Source organism: Ochotona curzoniae, unplaced genomic scaffold, assembly GCF_017591425.1.
Source record: "Ochotona curzoniae isolate NIBS_2020 unplaced genomic scaffold, NIBS_Ocur_1.0 scaffold_2656, whole genome shotgun sequence".
NCBI classification, from domain to species: Eukaryota; Metazoa; Chordata; class Mammalia; order Lagomorpha; family Ochotonidae; genus Ochotona; species Ochotona curzoniae.
In genome coordinates, this window is record NW_024467098.1 from 600,394 (window position 1) to 615,305 (window position 14,912).

At 39.2% G+C, this 14,912-nt stretch overlaps 1 pseudogene; it reads left to right on the forward strand.

Moving 5' to 3' along the window:
• Positions 1–7,573: 7,573 nt before the first annotated feature.
• On the forward strand, positions 7,574–13,733 carry LOC121171457 (annotated as a pseudogene).
• The last annotated feature ends 1,179 nt before the right edge of the window (positions 13,734–14,912 follow it).

Consider the following 14,912-nt stretch of genomic DNA (forward strand, 5'->3'; position numbering starts at 1 on the left):
CTCCTGGTCAATTAACTTTGTTTTTAGTGGCTATGAGACCACTAGCAACATTCTTTCTTTCATTATGTACTTATTAGCCACTCATCAAGATGTCCAGCAGAAACTGCAGCAGGAGTTTGATGCAGCTTTGTTCAATAAGTTGAATGAGTGAGTGATTTTTGGGATAGGAGCACTGCAGGGTTATGGCCAGTGCCTTGATAGAATGCTTCTTCAGGAGAGTGCTTGCAAAATATTTGATGTGGAAATTTCATTGACAAATAAAGGAAAAATCTAAAAAGAAATACTCATGGAGAAACAAGACTGAAGTTGCTCCTCAAGGAACTATAAGATGTTTGTAAATCAGTGTTGGTTCTAAGTATCTATTAAGATAATGCACAGAGTCATCTAGAAGGAGTCTTTGTTATTCAAATTTGTGGTCATTAGCTCCACTTCAGTTGGCTACATTTGGTCTGGTAGAGCTGTTGGGTGAGTGAGACTGGCCTGTACTAGCCTGCACTGGCCTGGGGTGGCCTACTGCATTCTGCTTCCTGTCATTCTTGTTCTCTGTTCTCACCATCAGTGTTAAAGAAGACAAGAGATGGCACAGGTTATCTGCTGTTGATTGTTAAGGAGCTTTGAGTCTAGTGTGATATGGCTGATTGAGGGTGAGATAGATACCAGGATCAAATTTCAAGTTTGCGGTTGAGGCCGAAAGCTATGCCCAAGGAACTGTTCTAGAAAAGTATGTGGAATGGAGATGCTTTCCTATACCTGCAGAATCCTCATTTCAGCTGAAGTGATTGCCATATAAACACCTGTTTAAAAATATATATATTTTGGTCCTCAATAGGCCAATTAAAAAGTTTATTTAGTTACTTATCATGTATGTATGCATGCATTTATGCATGTATGTATTTATTTATTTTGAGAGCCAACTGTAGAGAAAAATAAAAGAAAAAGGAGGGATAGAGATTTTTCCATTTTCTGGTCACTCTCGTAATGTCCACCAATGACCGGTGTGGCATCAGGGTGAATCCAGGAGCTCAGAACCACTTCTGGTCTCCCATGAGGGTGACAGTGACAAAAGCTCTTGGACTGTACTATGCTGCCTTTGCCAGAAATTTATCTGTCAGATGGATGGAACTGGAGTAGACACTAACTGGTCCTTGTGAGGGATGCTGGCATTACAACTGGTGGCTTTACCTGTTACATGCCATTCTTGGGCCTCATCTCTTCAGGTTTTATATATGTAATCAAGGCAGTTTCTGACCAGCATTTCTGAGGTGAAAATTCTTAGGCAGAGTAAGGGATTTCCTCATTTTCATATCCCACTTGGTTGGCAGTGCCATAGATTCGCTTGCAAAGGTGACAGTGACTTTGCCTATTTTCTTTGAGAGCAGTGTTTTACTCCATTCAACTCTTTGATTTGCATAAGAGAGTGTCAGTATTATAAGACCATGCTGAGGATTTCTGGGCCTGGTTAGGGGTTTCTCCACAAAATTTCCTAGTTCACAATCACTTCCCACATCTGAATGAACTGCTTATTGAACAGGATGAAGAACACATAAATTCAAACTCAATTTGTCAAAATTTATTTCTTTCTTCCCAGAGACTTGTAACATATGGTGCTGTCATGCAGATAGAGTATCTGGACATGGTTGTGAATGAAGCTCTCAGATTATACCCAATTGGTTGCAGATTTGGGAAAGTCTGTAAGAAAGAATGAAATCAATGGGAGTATTCATTCCAAAAAGGACAAATGTGCCAGAGCCAACTTATGTGCTTCACCAAGATACAAAATACTTGGCAGAGCTTTATGAATTTTGCCCTGAAAGATACAGAATCTGTGGAAACACAACCAACCAAAATGTTATTTCATGCAGAGAGATTAAATTACACAGCAGGCTCTTAAAATGGGACATCATTTTATACTAGGAACTTAAGTGTGTGGATTGTATATTGATAGGGATCCTGGATGTTGTCTTCTAGTGATACACATAGACGGTATATACACATAAAATGTCATAGAATTTCAGCGATTTTGTGCATTTAACTGTAATTTATTATCTATTACCTTTTTTCAGGTGTACAGGCTTTTAAAAACTCTTTCCTATTTTCCTATGCTAATTGAATTTCTTCAGCTGTCTTAATGCCATGACACTTACAGAAAACATTTCCACCTTTCATCTGGTGACCTCTTCCTCCAGAGCAAATGTAAAACCAGAGGTTGTGCTGATGAGAAGTCCTCATTGCTGATGGACAGAAGAGTAAGTCAGGACAGAGGAAAGTTCAGGTGATCTTGGTTCTGGTTGCTGCACGAGCAAACTAAACAACAAATAGAGAAGGCAAAAATGGAGTTTTGCTCGGCGAGTTATAAAAGGTTAAAACAAATGTAAACTCACCAATGTGGTTTGCTCCTGAAACTGAGAGCAAAAATGAGGGTCTTAAGCCCATCATATTGCTCTATCCAGATTCTCACCCCCACTACCATCTAGTAATTCTGAAGAGGTGTGGGAGGAGAGTTCTTTCCAAGAGTTATCAGTTGCATCAGAAGAGGAAAGGACAGGACAGAGGCAGTGCCCTAAGGTGCAGCAGGCAGAGGAGGTACACTTTGCAGCACTGCTTTCAAATACTGCTGCAGTATGAGGCCACATGAGTTAAGTTTAATCTTTCCAGTCACTTTCAATCAGCAAAGGAGTAACGTATGGTCTAGATTTGATCTGAATACAGTGTCTGAATTTAAGGAAGTATGTGCTAATTATGGACCAACTTCTTTCTGTTATGAATTTCATTCAATCTGGAGTGAACAGGGTAAATGGATTCCTTATGATTTTTATCTTGTAGCCAAAAAATGGTGTTGTCAAAATCACAGTTTTACAGTGGCAAATGTGGCTTGGTGATGAAGCTAAGGAGAAAATCAGACAGCTTGGTCAACATGGTAGAAAAGTTGGGGTCACTGTTGATATGCTTACAAGTAATGGTGTATGGGCCAATGTGGCATATCAGACTGTTAATATCAGCCCTATCAGACTGTTAATATCAGCTATAATGCTATTCAACACATCTGAGAAGTAAACTTAAAGGCTTGGGGAAAAAAATGACATGGGATCTGGTCATGTTGGTAGCAAAAAAAAATTCTATAAGGGCATGAGGAACCTTATTCAGACTTTGTGGGATGGCGTAAGGATGCTATAGAAAAACACGTGTGTGGTTTTGATATGCAAACTGTGTTGCTCAGGCAATTGGCTTATGATAATGCAAATTTGGATTGCCAAAACATTATAAAGCATTGAAAAGAGAAGGGGAACTTAATGGATTATCTGAGATTGTGTGGAAATGTTGGAACTATTGAACATAAGACCAGAATTGCTGCCCTAGAGGCACCGGCAGTTATTAAACAACAGAAACTTAAATGTTTTAATTCTGCGAAGCCAGGACATTTGAAAAGGCAATGTTGTGATTCCTTCATTAAAAAAAAAACAAAAAAAACAAAAAAAAAAACAGCAATGTCTTACCCCTCCTACAACCTCTCCTACAACCTCTGCCTCTGTATGGCAAGAGGCAAAAGGGGGCGAGAATGCAAACTTCTCAAACCAGGCTTATGCCGTTGATGCAAGAAAGGCAATCATTGTGCTAAGCATTGCCACTCTAAATTTGATAAGGATGGAAATTTCTTGTCTGCTCCTAATTTGGCTCCTAGAACCCACGTACCCCTGCCACAGCAATATTTTATGCTAGCAGGAAATGCCTGGGAGTGCACCAAATCAAAACGCCTATCACCAAATCAAAATTAAGGGACAAAAATATTAGGGAACAATCTGGAGCCACTGCAGGTAGTGCTGCTGTTGCTCTGCCTGCTCCATGTGATCTGACAATACATCTTTTTCAGTGTCCTTATAACATTCCTTGAGAATATTGGGGTCCCATTCCCTTTGGGTCCGTGGGTCTGATTTTGGGATGAAGCAGCCTGTCTTTACAGGGCATTACTGTACATACAGAACTAACTGATGAAATTATACTGGTGAATTGCTGTTGTAATGACTGTTCCTTTGGAGTGGACTTTTCAGAGGAAATAAGATTGCTAAGCATTTGTTGTTACCTTATGCTCCCCCCAAAAGAAAAAGTGTCAGTGTCAGGGAGGATTCGGCAGCACAGATGCTGTCATTGACCAGGCACTATGCTGTGGGAGCCAGAGAAACCACTGCTTGATTTAATAATACAGGGAAGGACTTGTACTGGAGTACTTGATACTGGAGCTAATGTGTCTATTATTAGGGAATGTGAATGGCCTGAAAATTGGCCTCTGCAGTTGGCAACTATAGGGTTAATTGACCTGGGAGGAAAAAATGTCACCATCAAGTATGGCTCAGCAGTTGTAAATTACATTGTGTGGAGCCTGATGGCATTCAGCCTCTAATTACTGAAGTTCCTATTAACATGTGCGGATGAGAATTCTTACAACAAACCAATGCACAAATTTATTTACCCTCTCTCAAAATAATTTTTCTACAGTGAGACATATTATGGCTAAATGGCAGTGAAAGAGGAGTTAGAGTGGGTAGTAGGCAGTTAGGGTATTATGGGTCCCCCGAGTAAAAGAATTTCCCCACCATGTCTTGGATTCACCAGAACATGTCCCTTCCAAGGGACAGGTGTTATTAGCATATCAATGCCCCACCTGAAGTATCGGCCATCCCCTCTGGCCATTGTGGGAGGGCCTCAGGCTGATCTCTTTATCATTGAAAGGAGAGCAGGAAGAAGTGATACACATCTGCCTAAGGCCTGGAATGTCCTATGTCTGGTATCTCTCTGACCTTTTGTCCCAAGGCCAGGTGCCATGGAAATCGGGAATTTTCTTTGTTTATGGAGAAACATCTTTGAGGGAATCCTTTAAAAGGTGAATTCCCCACCATTGATACGGGTTCTCATTTTCCTCCTGCCACTATGGCAGAGCACTAGGGTTCTTTTTTACTTTTCCTCCTGCCACTATGGCAGGAGGTAAGGGTCCTTTCTATCTCAAAGCCCCCTCCCGTCACTAGGACGGGAGTCTTCTCTTCTCAGCTTTGCTAATAAATCTTGCGTTAAAACTAAACTGTGTCCGCATGAAAATTCTTCTTTCCTGCGAGACAAGAATTTGAGGTTGCTGCCATACTCGGAGTCAAAAATCCTGCAACAGCAGTATGAAAAGGTAAAAACCTTAAGAAATTATCAGCAAGGAACTACTGAGCCACTTAAACTATTTACTAACATACATTGCCAAGGTTTGGGATTTTCCTAGGGGCTATTGAAACAATCAAGGCTGTTAAGGTACAATGGAATTCTGATACACCAGTATGGACTCCTCAGTGACACCTACATCACGAGAAATTCCAGGCTCTTAGACAATTAGTACAAGATCCATTAGAAAAAGAACACATAGAATCTTCTTTCTTTTTCTGGAACTACCCTGTGTTTGTTATAAAAAAGAAGTCAGGGAAGCGGAAACTGTTGATTGACTTGTGAAATGTAAATGCCACTATGATTACTATGGGACCATTACAGCCTGACCTCCCATCTCCTACAGCAATTCCTAGGGATTGGGAACTTATAGAGTTAGATCTCAAAGATTGCTTCTATAATATTTTTGTCCATGAAACTGATAGGCCCAGATTTGCTTTTTCAGTTCCTGCTTCTAATAATAATAAGGAACCTTTTCAAAGATGTCAATGGAGACTGCTCCTCCAGGATATGACCAATTCACCCATAATGTGTCAATGCTTTGTTCAAAGGACTATAGCTTCTATTGGCAAAAGTTTTCCAAATGTTTATCTTATTCATTATATGAATGATGTTTTGTATTTTGCTGCCTCTGCTGAGATGCTACAAAAGGTTTATCCATGCTCCAAGAAAATTTAGAACCACATGGGCTTGCTATTGCTACTGAGAAAATACAAAGAACAGATGTAGTTAACTATTTAGGATATGCAGTGGGCAGACAAACTATTAGACCCCAAAAGGTCTCAATTAGAAGGTCAATATTAAAAGCTTTAAATGATTACCAAAGACTACTGGAAGATATTAATTAGCTACCCCTATGTTGGGAATTCCTAATTATGAACTACAGAATGTGTTTGCTACATTAGAAGGCGATCCTGTGCTGGACAATGAGCTCACTCTGAGGCATCTGGCTGATGAAGAGCTACAATTTGTTGAACAATGGTTAAAGGAGGCATTTTGCTACAGAATAGACCTTAGCCTCCCACTTCAGCTTCTGATTCTTCCCACATAGTTATCTCCTACAAGTGTATTGGCACAATACAGCCTCCCATTAGAATGGATATATTTACATCATAAAGGAGCTAGAGTTTTAACCCCTTATCTCCACAGGGTTGCAGAGCTTGTCTGTCAGGGCCAACTGCATGCTCAATACTTCTATGGCTTTGGTCCTCATACTATTATCGCACCATGTGGAATCAGACACGTTGAAAAAGCATTAATATTGAATAAAAATGCAAATAGCTTTTTCCTGCTTATTATGCACATATTAGTAAACATAATCCTGCTGGAAAATTATTGGATTTCTTACAGAAAACTGAGCTTATATTCACTAATTCCACTTTTTGCTAAAGATTGATTTATATATCCAATGTCTTTTGTGCTTGCATATGAATTTTTGTTTAAAAGCTATACATTTTTGTGTGAAAGAATTACACATGGAAGAAGAGATGAAGAGAAAGATGATCTTCCATCCACTGCTTCACTAGCCATATGGTCACAGTGGCTGCTGCTGTGCTGATTGAAACTAGGACCCAGAAGCCTTTTCTGATCTCACATGTGGGTGGGCGATCAAGACTGGAGCCATTCTCTATTTGTTTTCCCAAGCCACATAGATACCTGGACAGAAAGTATAGGGATCAGGTCAGGAACCGGTGCCCATATGGAATGATGAAGTGTAGGTGGAGCATTAGATAGCTATGCCACTGTGTTGGTCTCATGCCTGTGATATTCAGTATCATTTATGCCAGGTCTGAGACTAATGCTGTATCTATTTTGATTGGATTCCATTGAGGACGTTGATTGCTTTTGTTGCTATGAACATTCTGATACCATTTCTATGAATCTACGGACATAGGAGATGTTTTTATTTTTGGTGTCTTCTGTTTCTTTAATGTTTTGTCATTTTCATCATCGAGATCCTTCACATACTTGGGCAATCATATCCTAAATTATTAAATTTTTTTGCAGCTATTGTGCATGGAGCCTATAAGCTTTATTTCAGTCATGGAATACTTTGTGAGATCAAAAGCTATTGATTTCTGTTCCTCAACTTCAATAGGCAGTAATTAGGAAGTAACAGTTCAATTGGAGGTGAATCCTTCGAAACACAAACATCTGTTAGCTATAAAAGTGATGTGACTGGCTAGCTCTACCTATTTAATTAAACAATATCCCAGTATCATGTGAAGAGAAAGACTTATTTTGGGATCGCCTTTAAACTACCTGAAGAGTGAGAATCCTTCAGTTGTAAATGATGTCTAACAATACACACACACACAGACACACACACACACACACACACACACACACACACACACACACACTTTAACAATTAAATTTAGAGGCCCTTGCTGGAGAGTGTGTATCCATATTTGGGTAAAGAGCATATTTGAAGCCAATGAACTCACACCAGTATATCAAGGAATAAATTCCAAAAAAGGAATTTACAGAGAGAGCAGGCGTCATTAAGGGAGTAACCAAATCAGAAACCTAAACTTAGTGTGGGAAACCAATCTAAAGCAAGAGGAGAAGGTTGTAGACCATATGACTTCAGAGAATGACTCCAGGTTACAAAAATGTTTTATCATCTTTGCAGACAATCCCAGGTATCGTGAACCTAGATGAACCTTTCACATTACCTGTAAATGAACTGCAGTTTATGGACTATGGATCTGGTTTTGGAAATGTGCAATACCAAGTCAGTCCACTGATGTATTGTTTCAGGAAAACAGCTAGGATAGCTGCATCCAAGCTCCTCCCTTGCCTTGCAATCACACTGCCTTGACATCACAATACTTTCCTCAGTGCAGAGACTGTTAAGTGTATCTAGCTTGAGACTAGTGAAAACATTCAAGAGAATATACAACATTGCACAAGTCTGTGTGCTATCTTTGGCCATTAAAGTGGAAATTTTACACTTTATCTTTACTTTATTGTGTTGTCACTTTTGTATAATAATCATGTCAGAAAGTAAGCATATATAATTTAAATTATTTCCTGTAGGATAATATATGAAATATTTTATTTGAAGAGATGTATTGATTTGATATTTTGAGTTATATTCCCAATCAACATTTGTATATTTTCTATACATATTTTGTTTCATTTTGTTCCTGAAACTTTGTTCTCCAAAAGCTATATATTTCAGGTCACTGGACGAAGTATGTAGATCAGTAATTAGTGAACATCTTATGTAAAAGACAAGATACTAGATAACAGCAAAACTTTGCAGGTCGGTATGGTTTGTATTGCAAATGCTAAACTCTGTAATTATACTACCAGTGCAGGCAGTTAGCATGAAAGCACACTGGTTTATGTAACAGTTTGAAGTTAGCATGTAATACACTGTTGCTCCTTACTACTTTAGAATTCTCACAGCACCTTATTTAGAAATAGGCATTCTGAGGTTTTGTTTTTTTAACTGCTTATCTAATGGAGAGGGTTTGTTTTTGACTTGAGTTATCCTCCTTGGTGACAGGAAAACTCACAAAATGAGCTTTACTGGCTCATTTTCAAAGTTATTGAGTTGTTATTTATGTTTGCAGGCTCATTTAACTTAAAGGACCTGAATAGCAGGAAAAACTATTAGGTTATCCCATTCAACTTTATCTGGAAAACCTAGCAACTTTTTCAATTAAGAGCCAAAACCTTCCAGTTTTTTTATGAAAAAATAAAACATTTCTTTTTTTTAAATTTTATTTATTTTATTGGAAAGGCAGATGTACAGAGAGGAGGAGACAGAGAGGAAGATCTGTCCAATGGTTCACTCCCCAAGTGGCCACAATGGCCAGTACTGTGCCGATCTAAAGCCAGGAGCCAGGAACTTCTTTCCAGGTCTGCCAAATGTGTGCAGGGTCCAAAGGCTTTGGGATTTCCTCTGCTGCTTTCTCAGGCCACAAACAGGGAGCTGGATGGGAAGCGGAGTTGCTGGGATTAGAACGAGTGCCCATATGGGATCCTGGCGTGTGCAAGGCAAGGACTTTAACCATTATGCTATCGCACAAGGCCAAACATATGTTTTCATAAGACATATTTGAAGGTCTTTCAGCATCTGAAACTTTATTTTAAAATTGCAATTATGTATGATATTATGTAAATTTCATTGTTTTTAATTACACTAGTTTACTATGCCATGAGCGAAACAAGGAGAAAGATAACTTGTAAACTTTGCAACATAAATGTAACAAGTTCTAATATTTTGTCAACACAACACAAGGTTATGCTGTTATATAAATGCTGACATGGATTTATATTTTAAAATTCAAGAATTCAAATATGATTTCTTAATGGTACAAGTGGCATGATATAAAAATGCAAAAATGCATTTTTCTTAAGTGTGTAATCATTTATTGCTGTGACAACTGGTCCTTAATGAAAACTATTCTCAGTAGGGTTGCCTCCACATTTGGGTTATATGCAAAATAAAGTACAAGCAGTGTAACAATGCAAAACAAATCAAAGCAAGTGGTTGATTTTTATGTGTTGATTTTATATCGTGCAACTTTACCTCTCTTCTGAGTTCCAATTGCCTGTTTGTCAAGTCATTGGTTCCCTATATAGAAAATTGTGTTATGTGAAAACAAGGATAGGTTGACTTCCTCCTTCCCAATCTGTGCCATTTTAATGAGCAGAATGGCAACAGAAGAGTTAACCACCCTGGAGGACAAACATGGTATGGTGGTTCCTGCTTGGGAATATGCACACACACGTATGTACCCATAGCACCAGCTCTGACTGGAAGGAGGAGGTCAAGTTCCTAACCTGTATGGTATTAGTGGCTCCTCATAAGCAAGTGATAAACAGAGCTGTGTAAGCCAAGTGATCAGGAACAATGTCAGTCAACAGTAGACTCTCAGCAAACTTCAAACCTTCCTTCCTTTCCTGCTTTCTTTTCTTTTCTTTTCTTTTCTTTTCTTTTCTTTTCTTTTCTTTTCTTTTCTTTTCTCTTCTTTTCTTTTCTTCCTTTACTTTTCTTCTTTTTCTTTCTTTCCTTTTCACAGCTCTGTGCCATCTGTAGATCACCATAAATGATGATTCTATTTGTCACTTATGCCCTCTACACAGCCCAGTACCCCAACAAACTGCACGTATGTTTATAAACATATTAAAATATAAATAATTGGGGCACTAGTGGGTGTCCAAACCTGCAGCTGTGGGCTGACATAGGCTACATGGGTGCCTTCAGGTCCAGACGCCATTTTCATGACACACTGACAGCACTTCTTATGGGCTGGCCAGTCCTCCTGCTGACACTGGAAGCCACAGTAGTGGGCCATCTGGCAGCAACCGCAGATCTTTGAAATAAGTGGAAGTTGCAGCCTAGTTGGAGTGACCCACAATAACTCCCAACAGGCCTGCCCCCTACCCTGGTTTGCCAGTATGTGTAGCAGCAGTCCAGTCTGTCCCATAACTCATTCCTCCCCAGCCCCTGTCCTGGTTTTTGTGCCCTCCCGTAGAAGTAACACAAGAGGGATGAGCCCACTATTTCCCTTCCAGGCCTCTCCCACTCCCTGATCATGCCCTTTCTAGGTAGTTCTGTGGTTTGACTTGAAAGAACTAGCTCCCAGTGCCAGCTTCTGCAAGCTGATGCTGTGATTAAGCCCAAACAACCCTCACCCACTATAATTTTGTTTGCACCAGCAGGAATAATCAGTCCAGCCTGGCTTTTCCCTCATCTAGTCCACTGAGGCATACAGGTGTTGTAGCCCTGCTTAGTCTGATATGCCCCCATCCCAGTTCATGCTCTCCAGCGAGAGTAGCTGTCCAGCAAAGGAAACACCCTTTATTACCCTCTTGACTCTGCCCCTCCCTTCCTGATTCTCAGGCAGGCAATTTTACTTTAGGCAGTTGGTTAATATTTCTTTATTTGCAGTAATTTGTGCCACTCCCTCTAGTGAGTTTCAGATCTGAGCTCATGTTAGACTTCCACCATGGTCTCCTTAGAGCAGCTCCTGGTTCAAATTCTACCTGCTAGGATCCCTTGCTGAGGCTGCATTATTGTCTGTACAGTGATTCTCTCAGTTGTGGGTAGAGTACTTCCCAAGATTAGGGAGAAATCAGATGTCATAAATAGCTAGGTTGTTTTAGGTGCTGATGTTGTTGGAACAATGCTTGCTGTAAGATGTGAGGGCTATCCGGACATACTTGGGGTCATAAGATGCCAAAATCAATATTATTTTTGATGTGCAATCAGTAAAATGCACTGAGTTCAGTGAGCTCACTCCTAGCTCAATGCATGGGCAGCTCACTATTGTCCCTGCAGTTCCAAAGCCTTTGCCACCCTGTACAAAATGGTTCCTATTGTGACACTTGTGGAGGTCTGGATCTGCTGGCTATTAGTTCTGGGAGCTCTTCAGACCTATTTTAAGTGGAATCTGGTTGTTGGTGAAGATTTGGCTTCTGGTGCAGTTCAGATTGCCATTCGCTGACTGCTCCTAATGTATCTGGTCACTACATCAGCATCCTTTGTCTCTCATGTCTTGCGTCCATAAGTCTCCAGGTACCTGCATGTCAACAGCATGTCTTTTCCTATTTCCTGGATTGTGCCCTCTCTGCCTCTGTCTCAGATTTCTCCATCTGTTTAAGTGTATTCTTACCCTATTCTGCATTCTTGATTCTCAGAGACAGATTTTGTATGCACTGGTTTGTTACCTAGTGGCTGCAACAGCCAGAGCTGAGCTGATCCGAATGATGCTCATGACTTGCCAGAGAGAATGTAAAATAGTGCAATTGTTGTGGAAAATAGTTTTTGTGTTCTCAGTTGATTAAGCCTAAAGGTACCATGTAATTCAGTATTGCTATACTTAGTGATATTCTGAAGAGAATTGAAAGATGTAACTCTACATGTTTTGGCTCACCTCGGGCAATTCTGCAACAGCCAACTGTGAGGACACCTCAAATGAGTAGGTAAAGAAATCATATAGACATACAATGCATTACGAGGCAGGCATCCATATGGTTCATTTGCATTATTCTTGATATATTATGCTAATTGAAAGAAGTCAAACATCTTAGTTCACATGTTGCTTGATCCTGTTCATGTGAACTGTCCAGAATGAACTGACCTATCAGGACATAGCACATAGTGGAGGTTTCCAGGAGTTGAGAGAAGAAACCATATGAAGAATGCATTTAGTGGAGCAGGATTTTCTCTTGCCATGATTTGCGAATTTGGAATGAGATTGAGGTGTTGGTTGTGCAACAATGTGAGGATGATAAGTCCTGGTGGTTGTTCATTATATGATTAACTAAAAATTGTGCATTATAATTGAAGTATATAGGTAAGGAAGCAAGAGAGAAAAAAAAAGACTGTGAGTGAATTTATATCTCATTTTCACTTCCCAAATGAACTCAGCGTCCAGACCTTTGTATGGCCAGATCCAGAAATCCACCGAGCTTTTCCACCTGGATGTCACTGACCCTAGCACGTGGGGTCATCTTTTATTGCACGTGTGTAAGCAGTGTCCCTTTTCTGAAATGAAGAAATTGGGTTTGAGCAGCTGCTTGTGTTGAAAGCCAATACTATAATTGGTGATGTAATCTTGTATACCACAATGCTAACGGCTACAATGGATGATTATGGTGTGTGAACTCTACCTCTATAGATTTGCCAATCTCTACTGGTAATGCTTATAAGTATGAGAAATGTCAACATTGTGCCTCCTAAGCCTACGGACATCATAGTGTGTCTACAAAAGTTCAGGTCTGATGCTGACGGTGCCAGGGCTGAGCTTGTACTATGCAAACCCAAGATTCAAAGCCTGGCCAGTACCTTGATTGCTTCCTTTTTACCTGTGTATTTCTAGTATACCTTTATACATGTCTCTCATGTTTGTGCAGATGTAGACTTGGGCATTTGTAATTTTTATTTAAAAGGTAGAATTATAAAGCAAAATAGAGAACTTCCATTTTCTAGTTCTGTCCCCATATGGGTTCAACAGAGGGAATAGTGGCAGATGAAGCTCCATAGCCAGAAGCTTAAAATAGGTCACCTACATGGTTACGACGGCCTAAAAACTTGAGGCATTTGTTTCATTTTTACTTCAGTATAAAATAATTATTACAAAAACAATCCTAAAACAAACATTATTATTTTGCTTCAGAGAAAATATATTCAGAAAGCTATTATCCAATCAAACCTGCAGTCATGCAGCTGAAGCCAGGAACTCCATAGTTGGCAGCACATGTAGTTTATGTATTGACAGGAGGTTTACTAATATCCAAAATCAATTTTCACTAAACCTAAACTAATATTACTTAAAATATCAAAAATAAAGAATTAAAAAGAAAGCTGGTAAATGAAAGGAATTTTTAAAGACATATGTTATAGATTCTTTATTAAATCTTGCAATTAGCCATTAGTAATCACCATCATTTTCACCTAGAATTAATTCAATTGTTTTTTTGTTCTTTTGTTATAGAGCAGTGAAAAGGATCAGGGCAGCTACACCATTCTACAAACAGAGGACTTTTACAAGAAATTTCTGTTTATCTTTTAAACTGCTTTAATTCCCTAACTGTAATTGTGGATATAAGGTAGAAGTTTTAAACTGTTTTTTCTTTGAAGGTTCACATTTATCTACCTTTAGAAGATGCCCCATATACTTTCTGCTTTCCATGTTGAGAAACCAAAATAGATCATTTCATGTGTTGTAACATTTTGAAGCTGCACAGTAAACAAACTCTTTGTACCTCCATGATTGCCATCTGTTCCAAGAAATCATTAAGCTCTTTCATAAGGAAAACATTGTTTATATTAGGGCAAGTTCCAGGACAAAGAGGAGCACATAACAGGATGTTTGGGGACATTGTAAACTCATTGTATGCTTTTAGTTGTGTGTCATTGCCTTAAGTTGCTAAAAATACTTTTACCATAACATGATTGACCAGTTTGAGGTGTTATACCAATTACAAAAATCATTTAACTTTTGCAGAAAAACAAAACTTCTGCCAGGAGAATTCTATGAAACATCAGAGAGGTGATCAAGGGTCCATACAATGGGCTTACACAGCAATGAGGTGGTTAGAGACATTTCTTCCAGGCTTTGCCACACAGCCAGAATCTCCTTATAGCCTTGCTAACCGATGAACAATGACTCAACTGCATGGCTTTCAGGAAAAGTCAGAGCTAGCACAGTCTCACTCTTGCTTATCTCCTAGGGTTTCAATGAGGATTGATTAGAAATGTCTGAGATACTTGGTGAGCCACACAGTGCTGTGGATAGGCCTAGGAGTTTTCTAACAGGAGACACATTTAGGACATAGTAGAACATGAGCAGTAATGATAAAGGCATGCTTATCCTTTTTTTCTCCATAGCATTGCAGCAGTTTAAGTAGGATAGAAATACACGCTATGCCTTCTACCAGTCCTTATAGGCAGCTTCAATATCAGATTGACATAGAAGATTTCCCATCCATCAAAAAACCCTCACCTGACTATGAAGTTGAATTGTATGTTCTTCTATCTCTTTTGTCCAAAAGTAGTTCTGAGTTGTATTTTTTAAAGATCTGTTTATGCTAAGAGAAATGAACCAATTCCAAAAGTTTAAATACCACATGTTTGCCTTAATTTGAAATGAAAAGTTGTTAATCTGGAAAATAGTACCTATATGTTGTAATATTATTGCAATCTCTGACAGCATGTATCCAATGCAATAAGATAATGCATTATAATCTAT